Source organism: Macrotis lagotis, chromosome 1 (assembly GCF_037893015.1).
Source record: "Macrotis lagotis isolate mMagLag1 chromosome 1, bilby.v1.9.chrom.fasta, whole genome shotgun sequence".
In the NCBI taxonomy this organism is placed as follows: Eukaryota; Metazoa; Chordata; class Mammalia; order Peramelemorphia; family Peramelidae; genus Macrotis; species Macrotis lagotis.
Genome location: NC_133658.1, coordinates 11,613,249 through 11,631,150, shown reverse-complemented (window position 1 = coordinate 11,631,150; position 17,902 = coordinate 11,613,249).

Genomic DNA, 17,902 nt, shown 5'->3' with positions numbered 1-17,902 from the left:
AGAGAAACTGATTATTTTTCATAGTTATAAATACTGTCTTTTCCTCCATCCTATTTCTCCCCTTAACATCCATGAGCTAGGAGCTCTGAAAGCTACTGCTGATCTGATTCAATAACCCCAGCTTGAGGTTCTGGCTTTTCTGAGGTGTGGTCTGTGCTGAACTGGGCTGCACTCCTACCCCAATAAGATAAACCTTTTCTGACCACTTCCTAAGCTGTATTGGGCTAAACAATTGTTTCATCCATTCATTTTGTTGGCTCTGCCACTCCTAAATTCCTTTGGAAGTGTTAGTGTGAGATTTGTTGGAGGAGAATTTAGCAGATCTCAGAATTTATTCTAGAATCTTCTGGGGATATTTTTCATTTGTAGAGAGGTGGACTTGATGTAAGAGATTCCAAGATTCTTTCCAGCTGAAATTTTGTGTTTTTTTGATCCATTTTGTTTCTCATTTCGAAAACCAGCATATTGAATCATAAGTTTAAAGTTATTCGAATTAATTCTGATCATTTTCTATGATGGTCTTTGGGAGAATTTTTTTTCTTTGTATCTAGCCTTCCATTTGTATCTTTTGTATCTACCTTTCCATCTACCTACCATTGTATTTAAAATAGAATGAAGCACACAAAGAGATATGTATATCTTCACAGAATTCTTAGGTTTCACCTGTTTTCAATGGGCAGAAGTGAGGCCTAATGGATAGAATAAAGAACAGTAGAGTTCAAATTTCAACTCTGAGAGGGACATATTTGAGAATCTCAGATTGGCTACATAACCTCTCAGAGGATCAGTTTCCTCATCTATTAGAATGGCAAAGTGAGACCCCAAACTAACTTCCCTAAGATTCCTCTTAGCTATAATATGGAGTTTATAATTCTCCCAGATTCATATGAAATGATGTGTGGACAGTACTTTGAAAAAAAAAGGTCTTAAGTGCTTCATAAATGTCATTTATAATTGTCCCAAGAGAATATTTGCTCATCTCTAATGATTCAAATGAGAAGTCAGGAACTTGGATTGCTGGAAACTCTATGATGTGAAATGTGGTTTACCAATAATATTACTTCAGACTTCCCTAATCTACTAGAGTTAAGGCAGTATCTATTTTCACAGAAATTGCTTTGGATGAAATAGCATATTGGAGTATTAAGAGATTTTTTTTTGGTTTTAACCTTTATTACTTCTTATCCCTTATTCTTTTTCAATAATAAAAGTGAGTAATCCCTGAGCATTTCCCTCCAATTCATGGGGTGCTTTTTTCCCCTTACTTTTTCCTCTCCATCAGAATATAAAATAGTTAGGAAAGCTGAATTTGCATATTCATCCTTATTCAGATATGGATGTATCCATCATTGACTAGACAGCAACCAAGGTCCTTTCTGTCACTGAGATTCTAAAATTCTGTAATGATGGGCTCTCCTTTTTATATACTCTAACAGAAAAAAATATTCTTATCAGTTTCACTTCCATTATTGTCCAAAGAGAATCATGAGCTTAGGGAAAGAAGGGCCATTCAAGTTTATTTAGTTCATTCCCTTTAGTTTAAAAAAAAAACAAAGGTTTATTGGTATTTTTTCTATATCACCTACAAATTCAATGTATTTCCTTCTCATCAAACCTGTCCTAAAGACCAAGTCTTTGAAATAAAATTGTTTTGTAAAGAGAAAATAAGCATACCAATTAGAACTGAAGCATATTGGAAAAAACCAGAGATAATATGCATTGATCTACATTCATCATCCTCCAACACCTCAAAGACATTTTAGAGAATAGAATACTTTCTAATATGTCTTCTTTTGGGACAAGCTAAATGTAAATATTCATATGTATCTGGGATATCATTGATTCTGTATTGACAATACTTGCCTTTCTATGAATCAAATGAAGCATGTCCTTCTTAAGGAATCCAAAAAAAATGTACAAGATGTCTGACTTACTATTTCTTTTTTTAATTGACAATTTGTTATATTTATCAATATAGTTGCGGTTTTGCCTTATTATTGCTTTTTTATTTTTGCCTTTCTATTTATTGCCATCATAAGGATATCAGTGGATTTTATTTTTGTGACCCTCTGCATTTTGAAGACAAAGAAATTGAGATTTAAAGAAGCTAAATGATTTGTTCAGCTTCACCTGGAAAATATCACATAGGGAGCCAGTAATTATCTCAGGTCTTTTGAATTTACAATCAATTATCATCATAGTTTCAACCAGATCAACAGTCCAAAGCATTCATTTTTATGTATTCTTGTCTCATGAATTAAATGTCAGGTATCTACAGTTTGAATGCAGAATTTTTTAAATAGATTACTAAAAAACATATAAATGCATGTAATTTGGCCTCTCACTAACTCTGTTTTTTTTCAAATCTGTTTGTTGCACAGGATGTGATACAAATTTCAGAGTAGAATGAAGAAAGATGACAAAAGGAGCATATCAAAGATGAAAAGGTCTTTGTTACTTCATTGCTATTTGTCCGCATCTATTTTCCCTTCATTGATTTTGAAAAGAAAGCCAAGAAAACAAAGTCTTCCCTTTCTTATTTCCTCTGTAATTTTCCCAGGGCTTTGTTATAATTGTAATGGGGACTTTGTTCTGAGCTTTCAAAATTCATTGTCTGTGTTGACAATCCAGATGTGTGAGGAAACACTTTATTTCACTTTTACCTTACTTCACTCCTCTGGGTTGTATGTTTGTGTGTATGTGTGTGTGTTTAGGTGTGGGTGGAAGTTGTTATTTGCTTCAGAGAAATGAGGTTTCTTTCTTAATAGCTTGATCCCATCTACCCATATGCAATGAAAATGGTTTGGCCTATCATGAGCTGAGTGATATCTGGTAGCTTGGCCAGCTATTAAAAGCAAATTGTTATTCCATCCACACCCTCTTTGTTCAACAAAAAGCAAGGGGCTCTGAGGGGCTGGCTATTTCCTTCTATGGGATTGGTCTGTCCTGTTCCTGCTCTATTATTTTACTTTTGAACAGGATGTTTAATTTTAGAGGCATATTCTAGTCATGGTTCTCACAAGACAGCTGTGTTACAAAAAGGATTAATGCCTCTTTCTACTCTTGCAACATTCATTTTGTTCCTGTTATATATATATATATATATATATATATATATATATATACATATATATATATATATATATATATATATGGAGAGAGAGAGAGAGAGAGAGAGAGAGAGAGAGAGAGAGAGAGAGAAATGTTGCCCTAGGGCTCTAAAAATGGGTTTCCAAAATATCGAAATGACCCATGATAAAAACCATGATCAAGGTTTACCTAGAGCAGTCAGTCTGGCCCACTGACCTGCTGTGAGGTAAGAGAGGGTCAGAAAATACCATAGCTAAAGGTTACAGTGGTAAATTATTTCCATGTATCTGCCACAGGGGCCTGGGTTGCATTAGGTTATAAACACCCAACACTAATGGCATCATTCATGACAACAACAGTGAGAGGGGAATAGTCAAGAAATCTGAAAGTGGATGTTACAATTAGATTGAAGGAAAGATGACACCTGACTATAAGAGAAGTGGAAGGTAGAAGGCAGCTCATCTTTCCACCCTTGCTGGTTGATCATACATCCATTAGGGTCATTCCAAGGCCCCAGTGTGGAGCCTTGCTTCCTGATTGATGTCTTTCCTTGGAAATCAATGAGAATAACTAAAAGGAGGTAACAATCATGGAAAGGACCTAGTTTGCCCTGGACTTCCAATGCCTGACTTGGGACAAAGGAGGGAAAAGAAAAGAATGAATCATTTATATAGAAAATACTGTTTCAGGCACTACACAATTATTATTTCATTTAATCCTTGTGATAATCCTGCTAGGTAGTATTATTGCTTTATATAGTTGAGGAAACTGAGGCAAACACAAGAAAATGACTGACTTTGGATCATACAGTTGGCAAGCATCACATAATAGACATTTAATAAAGATTTATTACCTTACTGACCATCTCAATTTTTAAAGGGTAAGACTCATTATTCTGTATCTTTCTCTTTTTTTTCTTTTTTGCAAGACCATGGGCTTAAGTGACTTGCCCAAGGTCACTCAGCTAAATAATTATTAAGTGTCTGAATCCAGATTTGAACTCAAGTCCTCCTGACTCCAGGGCCAGTGCTCTATTCACTGTATCACCTAGCTTCTACATTCTGTACTTTTCTTTTTCCAAAGATACTGAAATTTCAAAGTGAGAATTTTGATTTGCTCATTGGTCAACAGAACACCACAGCAACTCTTGCTGTCTGACCTTTTCATCACATCCTATAATATCTTATCATGTCACATCACATCACATTGCTCTGTGTATTTTCCTCATCTTATGGACATAAAACATACCTTCTTTTCCAGTACAGAATTTTGGTAGTGTTTGGATTTTGAATCTGAAGAACACACTTGTAGAGTGTTGGACCTGTAGAAAACAACTGAGATTAGCACCTGAAAAGCAAAAATAATGAATTAGAATAGAAAGCTTCCAGATAATTCTTTCCCTAATAGACCAAACACAAATAAGTCACTTCTCAGCCTAGATCTACCCAGTTGCTCCACCAGTTCATACACACAGTGTCCATAGGGTTTGGTATCCTAGAGGATGTGTGTCTGGCCACTTTCTCTGAAGGTACTTTCCCCTGTGCTAAGAAATCCCTAGAGCTTATTCTGAGGTAAAGACCAAACCCTCCTGAGTATTTGAGTAAGAGAATGTCCTCATTGCACTAGAGTTAGGAATGGAAGCAGAAAATATACCTGAGGGCCAGGCGTCCTTCGGACTGTGTTTGGTTCTCTGGCTGAGTTACATCTCCCAGTATCTTAATATCCCTGGCTATCCGAACAAATTTTGAAAGGCAAGAAAATAAGATCCTATGTATGAAACCCAGACTTGATAGCAACTAAATTGTGTGGCCTGCCTTCTTTCCACTGGAAATCCAATAGGTACCAATTTAAAATTTTAGCTAGGCATCATACTCTCACCTCCTCTGGCCCTGTGTTAATGAAAAGACTGTAATGAAATGTACCATGCTCATCTCAAATCAAGATTCTGGAAAGATGCCTCTCATTTCCCTTAAAGTCATTCAATGTTCAAACTCCTGTTTGAAGAAAGCAAAAAACATCCTCTTCTCAAACTGATTTTTTTCCCTTTCATAGACTTTTAGATTTTTGCAAGGCAGTGGGGTTAAGTGGTTTGCCCAAGGCCACACAGCTAGGTAAGTATTAAGTGTCTGAGACTCAGATCTGAACTCAGGTCCTCCTGACTCCAGGGCTGGTGCTCTATCTACTGCTCCACCTAGCCTCCCCTTTTATAGACTTTTAAATGAAATAGGGCAATTGAGTAATCATTGCTTTTAGGATCAGATATTAACCTTTATTTTCTTAAGGAGTTTCGAATTTTCATAAGGCTGAATTTATTCTTTCTTTTGTTCATGTGTACAGACATTTGCAAATCCTGATATGTCTAAAGCAATTTAATATTAACAAAGTATTATCTTTCCTCTGACACAGTGATATGATAACCCAAGTTCTAATATAACCTTTTTGTTGATGAGCAGGCCTGATGTTCAGAGAGATAAGTGAAGTGAAAAAATATCAATTAGGATAGACAAGATTTGAACATGACGCCTAACCTGACTCTTGCACTGGGGCTCACATAGTTTACACATCAATATGTGTAGAAGAGCTTCATCATGCCTGGACCAGACCTCTGAACACTTGCACTTACTATATGTGAGACCTTGGGCAAGTCACTCAACCCTGATTGCTTGGATCCAGGGGCGTCTCCAGCCATCTTCATTCATATTTGACCACTGGACCTGGATGCTCTGGAGGAGAACATGAGGTTGGGGACAGCATAGCCCCCCTCACTCAAATCTTTTTCATTTGCTTGTCATGGCATCACCTTCTTGAAGCTGCCATCTTCCTTGAGAATGAAGGACAAACATCATCATCATCATCATCACCATCATCATCATCATCCTCGCCATGTCTCTAGGCCACTTCTCGGCTATCTCCATGAAACAAGTAGGTGGCAGAATAGGTACAGTACTGGGCAGGGAGTCAGGAAGACTTTTCAAATCTGACCTCAGATGATTATGAGTGATGTTAACCTGCATGATCACTAAACCTCCAGTTGCTTCAGTTTCCTCAAATTTTAAATGGTGATAATATATGGTGATACCTTCTTCCTAAGATGGTTGTGAGGATCAAGTGAGGTCATATTCACAAAACATCTAACAAAGGCTGGTGCACAACAGCCATCATATAAGTCATAATCATAAATCATAAAACTGTTTTCTTCCAAGGATAGAAAATTTGGATTTTATAACATCATTTGTGGACCATAAAAATTATCAACTTAAAAATTAACCTGCTATATTTGGTCAGATATTTAATTCACGCCTAAAAAGTTTCAAAATTTATTGAAAGTTGACTCCCAGTCTGCAGTTGTCTTGGTAGCAGCAGACCATACAAGGTCTGAGGGTTAGATGTTCCTTTCTCCTTATTTCCTTCTCCCAGTTTCTCTTTCTATCCCACACTGTCTGGCCATCAGTCATCATCCTTAATACCATCATCTTCCAGTAACTTGCAACCTACTGGGCTACGTGAATTGACTTATCCAGTTTCAGAACTTAAAATTTCCCAATCATTCCTATTTCATATCCCACCTCAACCTTTTTTACCTTTCAATATAGTATCTCACCATCAGAATACAACTCCCAATCGTGAACTAGTCAACCTTTCAGAAGAACGATTTGGAAGTATATCCAAAAATCTGTTGAACTATGCACAACTTTTGACCCCTCAGTGTCACAAATAGGTCCAAAGAGTTAAAAGAAAAAGGAAAAAGATCTACATGTACAAAAACATTTATTTTTTACAGGTTTACAGGAAAAGATTTAGGAACTTCTCCAACTCATTGTTCTGAAACAATATTATGTATATATATATATATATATATATATATTTATACACACACACACACACATATATATATGTTAGATTTGTCCTTCATTTTTAAAGAAAATGATGAGATCAGGGAGGACATACCATGATAAGAACATGAATTGGATTTGAGTGAGGAAGTGCTGTGCCAAGTCCCCAGCCTCATTTTCTCCTCTGGAGGCATCTGGGTCCAGTGACTAGATATGAATTTGGACAACAGGAGATGGCCCTGAATAAGAGGGAATCAGGATTAAGTGACTTATTCAAAGTCACATAGTTAGTAAGAATTAAGTGTCTGAAGCAGGATTCCAATTCCTGCCCTCCTGAATCCAAGACTAGGGATCTATCCCCTGCTCTTAGCTGCCTTGCAATATCTGTATCTACATCTATCTCTATCTCTATCATCTCTATCTCTATCATCTCTATCTCTATCTCTATCTCTATCTATCTCTCTATCTCTATCATCTCTATCTCTATCTATATCATCTATATCTATATCTATATCTATCTATATCATCTATACCTAAACTTATGTATATATCTATCTCTATCATCTATCTCTATCTCTATCTATCTCTATCTCTATCATCTCTATCTCTATCTCTATCTATCTCTATCTCTATCTACATCTATAGCTATATATCTTTCTAATTCCATACAAATAAAATATGTATATATGTTTATATATAAAATTATATACAATATTGATTTTTAAAATCCTCTACCATCTGTCTAATATACAAATGTTTTCAGGCATTTCTCATATCATTACCACTTTACAAGCTATGAATTACAATCTAACTACAATAAGCTATTTCATAGTCTTATTCTATGCTTGTAAATTGATTTATATATTTTAAACATTTTTTCCTTCTTTTTTAAATTTTGAGTTCTACCATGCTCTCCCTCCCATTCACTGTTTTATAGCCTTTGACCTTAATTCCAAATTGTTCTCTGGAATTATTGGACTAGTTCTCTACTCCATCAACAATTCATCAGTGTCATTATTGTCCCCTCCTGCCCACCAGCATTCCTCATTTTTGATAGGTGTGAGGTAATTCTTTGTTTCAATTTACCAGTCTCTAATCAATAGTGATTTAGAACATTTTTTATATGACTATAAAGGCAGCTGGTTTTTTCTTTCAAAAGCTATCTGCCCTCATCCTTTAATAGGTCATCATTTGGAGAGTAGCTCTTTTTTAAATTTGACTCCTTTACAATTGTAAATATATATATATATATATATATGCAATTAAAAAAAGGCTTTATTAGAGGAAATTGTAAATTTTTTATGTTATTTCTTTGTTTGAAATGTGTTTCCCCTATAACTCCTTTAACTTCTCCTTTAAAATATGGATGCTATATCATTTAATCCATATATATTTACATTTAATTTTCATTTTATTTCATTGTCTATGGTACCTTTTAGCAAGATGTCATTTCCATCTTCATCTCTTTTAATTAGATCTATTTTTACTTTTGTTACATGTCATTTTCTTTTACTTCACTGAAGCATAAAAGATTTTACTCTGAGACCTTAAGATTACTCAGAGTGATTCTCTCTGCTTCAAATTAGTTTTTTAAACATTTTGTAGAATTCTGATTTTTAATCCACTCTACAATCGGTGTCTATTTTATGGATTAGGAGATCCAATTCACATACACAAATATGATTACCATCTCTGTATTTCCCCTCTATCCTTTTCCATCCTTCTTCCTTTTCTTTCTCTCTCTTTTCAACCTATATCTCATCAAAAGTGTGTTGCTTTTGACTACCTTCTTCCTCAATCTGCCCTCCCTTCTATCAGACTCTCCTTCTCTCATCTTCTTTCCATCATATTCCCCGATGCAATAAGAGAGCTTTCTATATCCAGTTGATGACATATTATTTCCTGTTTGATCCAACGCCAATGAGAGTAAGAATCAAATGGGATCCTCCCTCAACTCTGACGCCAGTGTAATAGATCTCTTGTGCCTCTTTGTATAAAATTAGTTGCCCCATCCACTTCGACAATTCTAATGTTTAAAAAATTATTTTCTTCAGTGAGTTTCCGTTCCTATTTTTCCACTTGGCCAATTATATTCATTAGGAGTTCTTTTCTTTAGTGATTTTTTTGCACATCTTGTTGAATGTTTTGTGCATTATTTACCAAGGAGGTGACTCATGTTTTTCACAGCTCTCTTGAATTACTCTCATTTCTTTTCCCAAATTTTCTTCTACCTCTCCTATTTGATTCTTAAATATTTTTGAGAACTTCCAAGAGCTTCCCCTCCCCTTTTTTTTCTTAGAGGGTGCCGGTGGGGAGTAGAGAGAGGGGACTGAGGCTTTTCTTTGAGATTTCACATGTAGCCATTTTCATATTATTGTCCATTTATGAGTTTGTGTTTTGCATTTCTCTGTCAACATAGCAATTTTCTATGGTTAAGCTCTTTTTCTTTGTTTGGAGGTTTTGTTTACTAATTTTCAAGCCTATTTTGTTGCTTCTAATTTTATGTGAAAAGTCCAACTCTCCTCCTGGGCTAGAGAGGGTATTGTCCCAAGATTCTTGAAGCAGGAAAATCAGAACTCATTGTTGCCAGTGCTGAGAACTTTGCTGATGACAACCTGGTGCATATTATACATACACATTTCTGTTAGACATGTTTACAGGGCTTGGCATCTTGCTATCTGCTTAATGGGGCTAAGACTTGCTCCTGGCTTGCCAGACTCTGCCTGCCTTGAAATACATTTTTCTTTTTATTCTAGTATTATAAGTTTCCCTCCCTACCTCCTAAATTATTTTAGGCCAACCCTTTTGTTGCTTCTACAACTCCAGAAGATATTTTAAAGTATAATTTTTATAACTGTGGAGAGATGAATTTGGTATGGTTTAGGCAAACTCCTTGCCTTTCTCGGCTATCTTGGCTCCACTCTTCCAATTAGCATTTTTCTTTGAGGATTTCTTTTAAACTTTTATTGACATGGGTGTCCGATTCTTAGTCTACGTGTTTGTCCTTCCTGCTACTACAGTAGTGTCTGTGGTCAGTTTTGTTGTTGTTGTGGCTTTATTAAATTTTGTAGCTTAATGTTTTGCTTGGAACTTTTTTGTTAAAAATGGTGATCTGTTCACTTGAAGGCGGGGAGGAATGTTATAACCTTCAGGATTTCCATCCTGCTGTTTGTAGAGCTGATTCAAGGAGTTTGTAATTTTTGGTGCTTCCAAAGTAGCACGATCTCGGATTGTTTGGATGGTTGGTTGTTCGGTGATTCTTGTCCTTTCCTATAGAAGACCAAAATGACATCACTCTATTAAGAGAAACACTATGGTGCATCCACCTGTGACTGATTAGACCAATATGACCTTGTCATGCTCTACATAGCTAGTTCATGTGAACACCTGCGGGGTTTATGCTAAACTTTTCCCCATTTCCTTTGACCTGCTTCCATTCTGCCTTGCTCATAGAGTAGAGTTCCCTCACTGATGAGAGCACACTATGCTGGGCAGTTCTGTGCCAGTGTCTCCCATGCCTTACAACCAGTTTTGCAGTTCCTAAGAGAGACCTTCTGGATAATCTTGTATTGCTTTCCTAAACCCTTTGTGAGTGCTTGTCCTTTATGAATTCTCCATAATATTGCCTTTTTACATTGATATTTTATTTTTCCAGAAACATGTTCTAAAAGTTCTTTTCAGCATTCATTGATATGCATATGCATATTTTTGAATTGCATAATTTCCTTCCACCCTCCCTTCCTACTCACCCTCCCCTCAGTGACAATCAGGTGCATATTTTACATACACATTTTCATTAGACATGTTTACAGATTAGTCATTTTCAGTATGAGGAATTAGGATTAAAGGAAAAGAAAGCTATAACCATGGCATAGGAAAGAAAAACATGAGAGGATTTTTTTAAAAAAAACTAAATGTAGCATTTATTAGATCCTGAAGGGTTTTTGTTTTGTTTTGTTTTATTCCTCTTAGGATAGCGTTGTCCATATTTGGTCTAATAAGGTTGTCCTAGCTCTCTGAACGGCTGAGAGGAGCTGCATCCATCGAGGTTAATCAAGTCACTATGTTGTTAATGTGTAGAAGATTTTTGCTCATCCTAAGATCCTGTAATTTAGTCTATGATTCTCTAGAATATGAGCATTCATAGTTTCAGATAGAACAACAAGCATTCCATAGTATTCATGTACCATAACTTGCTTAGCCATTCCCCAATTAATGGGCATCCCCTGCAATTTCCAATGCATTGCCACTACAAAAAAGAGCTTCTATGAATATTTTGGAAAAGGTGGAACTTTTCTCATTTTTACTAGAATTTCTTTGGATAAAACACCATGATCAGGTAGGATTTATAGCAGGTAAGCAGAGATGGTTCAATATTAGAAAATATTCAACAGAATTGAACATATCGACAAAACCAACAGAAATCATACAATTATCTCAATAGATGCTCAAAAAGCCTTTGGCAAAATATAACATCAGTTCCTATTAAAAACACCAGAAAGTAGGGGAGTAAATGGAGTTTTCTTTAAAATAAGTAATGTCTATATAAAACATCAATAAATATTATTTATATTGTGGATAAATTAGGAGCATTTCCAGTATGTTCAGGGGTGAAACAAGAATGCCCATTATCACCATTAATTTTCAATATAGTATTAGAAATATTAGCTTTAGCAATGTGAGAAGAAAAATAAATTGAAGGAATCAGAATTGGAAATGAGGAAGCAAAGCTTTCATTCTTTGCAGATGATATGATGGTATAGAGAACCCAAGAAAATCATATAAAAACTCATTGAAACAATTAAATTCTGCAAAGTAGCAGGATGTAAAATAAAGCCACATAAATTATCAGCATTTCCACATATGAACAATAAAGTCCAAGAGCAAGTGATAGAAAGAGAAATACCATTTAAAGCAACTGTAGAAAAAATTAAAATCTTGAGAGTCTGCCTCCCAAGGCAAGCCCAGAAAACTTTATGAATACAATTACTTCTCACAAAAAACTTCTCTTCCACATAAAATCAGATCTAAATAATTGGAAAATTTTCAATTGCTCATGATTAAGCTAATATAATAAAAATGACAATTCTTCCCAAATTGAATTACTTATTCAGTGCCATACCAATCAAATTACTAAACTATTATATTTTTTTTTAGAAAAATAGAAACAAAATTCCTCTGGAACAAAAGGACAAGAATAGACCAAGAAATGTTTTATCAGATCTATGGAAAGAGGATAAATTTATGACCAAACAAGAATTAGAACACATTATAAATGGCAAAATGAATGACTTTGACTATATTAAATTAAAAAGGTTTTGCACTAATAAAATCAATGCTGTCAAAATTAGAAGGAAATCAGAAAGTCGGGAAATAATCTTCACAACTAGGAGTTCTGATAAATGTTTCATTTCTAAAATATATAGAGAATTGCATCAAATTTAAGGCTACATGCAATTCCCTAATTGATAAATGGTCAAAAGATATGAATAGACAGTTTTCAAATGAAGAAATTAAAGTTATATTCAATCATTTGAAAAAATGCTCCAAATAATTTTTTCTTAGAGAAATGAAAATTAAAACAATGCACCTATCATATTAGCCCAGATGAGAAAAAGGGTATATGATCAATTTTGGAGAGGTTGTGGGGATATTGGGACATTACTGCATTGCTGGTAGAGTTGTGAACTGACCCAACCATTTTGGAGCTCAAAATGGAACCATGCCCAAAGAACAATAAAACTGTTCATACCTTTTGATCCAGAAATACTAATTCTAGGTCTATATCCAGAAGAAAATTTAAAAATGAGAAGGTTCAACATGTTCCAAAATATCCATAGCATTTCTTTTTGTAGTGGTAAAAAATTGGAAATTGAGGGGATGCCCATCAATTGGAAAATGGCTAAACAAGTTAAGGTACATGAACACTATGGAATATTATTGCTCTAAAAGAAACCATAGATGGTCAGACTCTAGAGAAGCATGGAATGAGTTAGAGGATATGGTGCTGAGCAAAGGTAACAGAACTAAGAAAACACTATACACTTTAACAACAACATTGTGAGGTGATCAACTTTGATGGAAGAAGCTTCTCTCAGCAGTTCAGAGAGATAGGACAACCCTATTAGACCTGCTATGGACAATGCTGTCCCATCCAGAAGAAGAAAAACAAAACAAAAGAAAACAATAAAAAACAACCCTTCAGAATCTGATGAGCACTTTATCAAAATTATCTCATCTATCTTTTCTCCTTAATCCTAATTCCTCATACCAAATATGACTAATTGATAAACATGTTTATCAAAAATATCTATGTACAATTTGCCACTTAGGGAAGGGAATGGGAAGGGGGGGCAGAAGAAAAGTTTGTAGCTTAAAAATATTCAGGTGCAAATGGTTAAAAAGAAATAAAGATGCTACTCAAGAAAATATCGAGGTAACTGATAAAAAAATGTAAAGGAAGATGATTTAGCTCTACCAGATCTAAAACAATATTATAAAGCGACAGTCATCAAAACTGTCTGGTACTGGCTAAGAAATATAGTCTTTTTGATAAATATACATTTGGCATTCTAACAACATGAGAAGTCCATTGTATTTGCTCTCTGTATAGTAATGTTTCAGCATTTGTCAATTTAGCATGAGAAAGGACGGCAGTGTCTAGGATCTTCTCCTTCTAGGTGATCTTCAGAAACTTCCTAGGTCAATTTAAATGGAAGCAATTCAGTTTCCTGACATGGTGCTGCTAGATTGTCCAGGTTTCACGGGCACACAGCAATGAGGTCAGTGCAATCACTCTATAGACCTTTAATTTGGTAGTCAATCTAATACTTCTTTTCTCCCACACTATGTTTCAGGGACTCCCAAACACTAGGCCAGCTCTGGCAATGCCAGTGTCAAACTCATTGTCAATGTGTACCTTTTGGGAAAGGACCCTGCCCAGGTGAGTGAACTTGTCCACAAAAAATACTCAAAACTTTTCCATTTGCAGTAATCCGTGGTACCATATACGGATGGTGTGGAGTTGGCTGATGGGGCCTCTGGGTTTTTCTTGGCAGCAGAGAATCAATCCAGACTTTGTTGCATCTCAGTTTCAGAGGCTGCATTGAACACAGTCATAGATCCCCTATCACCTACCACCAAAATGATAACACTCTTCTTTATCTTGCAAGTTCAATCAAGACACCTACTCTCTTTTGTTTAACTGTTGAGGTTCTTCTCTACCATAAAACTACAATCCAGAACTGCCTATGGGTAACAGAGTATCCAATTAACACCAAAAAAGGATGCCAGCAAAGACTCCTTTGCAATTTGTCTCTAACTACTCAAACTCCTTTATCATCTCTCTCTCAAGAGCTCAACCCTATTTACCTCAATTTCCTCATTTACAAATTGACCTGGAGAAGAAAATAGTAAACCATTCCAGTACTTTTGCCAAGAAAATTCCAAATTTTATCACAAAGAATCAAAAATTAATTAAAAACTAAATGATTAAGCAACAATAACCCTATTGTGCTCTAAGAAATGAGGACGAAGTTGGGTTTTTAAAAAAAAAACATGGAAGTCTTGTATGAACTGATGAAAAATGAGATGAGCAGAGCCAGATCCATGTTCAATTGTGAAAGGTCAAGACTGTTCCAAGACACTTCAAGGATCCAAGAAGAAAGATACTATCCACTTTCAGAGAGAACTGGTGAACACTGAGTGCAAATGAAAGCATACTTTTATTTTCTGTTTCCTATTTGCTTTTTGAAAAACAAGATTACTAATATGGCAATTTGTCTGAATGACTTCACATGTATAATTGATGCTATACTGATTGCTTTCTTAATGACAGCAAGATTAGGAAGGAGGAAGAGAATTTGGAAATAAAAAAATGAATACTATATAAGTAAAATTAAAATACAATTTGTTTTTAAAGGTAAGGGCTCTTAGTTACTCATAATTTTGTCTCCAATGCTTCACATACTTCTTGGATTATGTGAAGTATTTGATGAATGTACACACCCACCTGTTGATTTCTCTACCCATGTACCTATGTATATTTATCGATCTATAATCTGTCTTAACAAAAATGTTTTGTGCTAGACATTGATGGTAGATGTCTCTATTGTTGATAAAGTCTCTAGTGTTTCAGGTTATTACAAAATCTATTTTCAACCCTGTCATATAAGACATATGATGCCATGTTTACAATGAAAATTGGAATATGGAAAATTTCCAGGAAACACCAAAATTCTAATGCCTTCTTCCTCAAAACTACATTGTATAATTGTTTATATGTTTCTTCCACAAACTTTTGTATATGAATATTTTCTCTCATCCAAGAATATTGGCTCTTTGAGAGTAGATGCTGCTGCAATTTGTATTCCCAGATTCTGATTGTCTTTTCAATCGTATTAATTAATATGCTAAAAGGGAAAAGAGAAAGGACATACTCAATGACAGGAGTTCTGGGATGCAATCAAGGAAGACTCATTTCATGAGGTAATGGCAATTGAGTTAGAAGGAAGTTAAAGGAAGAATATCCACAAAGGATACTGGGGAGCTATCCCTGTTATAAAGGTGGTATCAATAGTGTCAGAAGAGCATCTCTCAGAAATGACAAATGCTAGAGTAGAAAACAGAAAATAAATGCACTAATAAATTGTTGGTGGAGATGTCTACTGGTCCCAGAAATTCCAGTATAAAGTCTGTTTCCTAAAAGAGTTCACTGGAAAATAAAAAGGACATATATGTGCAAACTAGTTAGAGCAGCTCTTGTTGTAATGGAAAAAAATTGGAAACTGAGGAGATGCTTCTCATTTGGGGAATGAATGAACCATTTGTGGCATATAATTATGATGGAGTGTTATTATACTATAAAAATGACCAGGGTTATGAATCCAGAAAAACATGGAAAGATCCATTTGAACTCATGCAAAGAGAGCAATTTCATAATAATGCTCAACTGTGAAAATTTTGACTTCTCTGATCAGTACAATAATCAACACAACTCCAAAAGACTCATGATGAAAAAAATATTATCTTCCTCCAGAGAGAGAGAGAATTGATGAATTCTGAATGCAAACTGAAGTATAATTTTTCACTTTCTTCATTTTTCTTGCTTTTTGGTTTGGCTAATATGGAAATAGCTTTTGCATGATTTCAGTTTTCTAACTGATATATTGCTCACATTTCAGTGGGTGGGAGAAGGGCAAGAAGGAGGGAGAGAATTTGGAACTCAAAATTTATAACAAAAAGAATACTGATGATTAATACCTTCATTTTTTAAATTACTTCATTAAAAAAGAAGAGGGAGAGAGAGAGAGAGAGAGAGAGAGAGAGAGAGAGAGAGAGAGAGAGAGAGAGAGAGAGAGAGAGAGAAAATGTCCAGACCAGATCCTCCCTAAGTACTGTGAAATTTTGGCCATCTGGTTTGACTCTTGGGAGAAATTGTCTTCCTTCTCTTGATTATGTGATAGATACATGGCTAAATTGTTTGTGCCAGGAAAACACAGAGACAAGGTGGTGGGGAACCAAGCATCTTGTGTTTTGTTAAAGGAAATGAGGCAGAACTGGGAATCTCTCCTGGGCTGACTGTAACAGAGTGTTCAGAATCAGATTTGGTCTCCATGGTCCTCTTCCTCTGTGCAGTGGTTCAGATGGTTGGGTCATAGTAGAGATCTCCCACTGTTTCAGACCCCAAACACTTTGCTTTTCAGTACTCTTAGTGAGAAATGAAATAAATTCTTCTGCCTATTCCCCTTATTAATAAAATAAGGGATCAACTTTCCTTCAAAAAATAGCATCAGAAGAGGAAAAGATAAAGAAATGAAGAGTGAGTCACCCATTGTTTCAATTGCAGAAAATAAGAGATAGAGCATTGGTAAAAATGGAGGGACTTGAATTCTAGACCAAATGTTTAGACTTGAGAGAAGATAAATGTCTTAGAGTTTTATGGTTTTTTTAAATGAAGGCAGAAGGAGAGAAAACTGATGATGATATTCCATTCAGTTTCATAACTTTTAAATTCCATCAATTCATAGATAAAAGATTGGCCAAAACTTTAATGTTATGCCAACTTTATGAGATAAAGTGAAAAAAAGGAGAGGACATTTCCGCGCAGTTGCATGAAACAGGAGATGTAATGGATTTCATAAAGAAAGAAGACAAGGTTTGGAATAGCCACTGTGGTAAGTGAACTAGAGAATCAATTAGGAATGTGTAAAATGTTTGCTTTAATATATTGAGAACCTAGTTGAGATTCGAGATCATACAAATCCAATGGATCTAGATATCTTGGTTTCATAGTTTCCTCTAGCTTTAACAACTAAGTATCATAATGGATATAGCAAGGGACCGGACATCAGGAAGACCTGAGTTCAAATATTACCCCAGATACTTACCAGTTATGTGACCTTAGAAAAAAATCATTTAGCCTCTTTGCTTTTCATTTGTTTTAATCTGAAAGATGAGAAAATTTTTCTTAATAGTCACTTGGGGGACAGCTAGGTGGCACAGTGGATAGGCCCTGGAGTCAGGAGTAACCTGAGTTCAAATCCTTCCTCAGACACTTAATAATTACCTAGCTGTGTGGCCTTTGGCAAGCCATTTCACCCCATTGCCTTGCAAAAACCTTAAGAAAATAATACCCTGGTCTTTCATAGATCTAAATATATAGTTCCGTAAGACAAATGTCAGGAGAATTACTTGGGTTTGGAGTTCAGCAAAGGCTAAGTGACAAAAGGACCTGGATACAAAGGATATAAGAACAGAGGATGGTATAGATATGACATAGTTGACTAAGGGATTGTGATTGGGCAGAGAAGAGAACATAGCCAGAACTTAGGAATTTAATATAACTTGGAGAGTTCCATGGTGAACTAAAAGAGAAATGGTGCAAAATGGGGAGATTTAAATGTAGGTCCAGTTTAGAGGAATATTCTGACTTGGTTATTTTGAACTTTGAAATGTACTGTGCCATAGGGAAGTGTTTT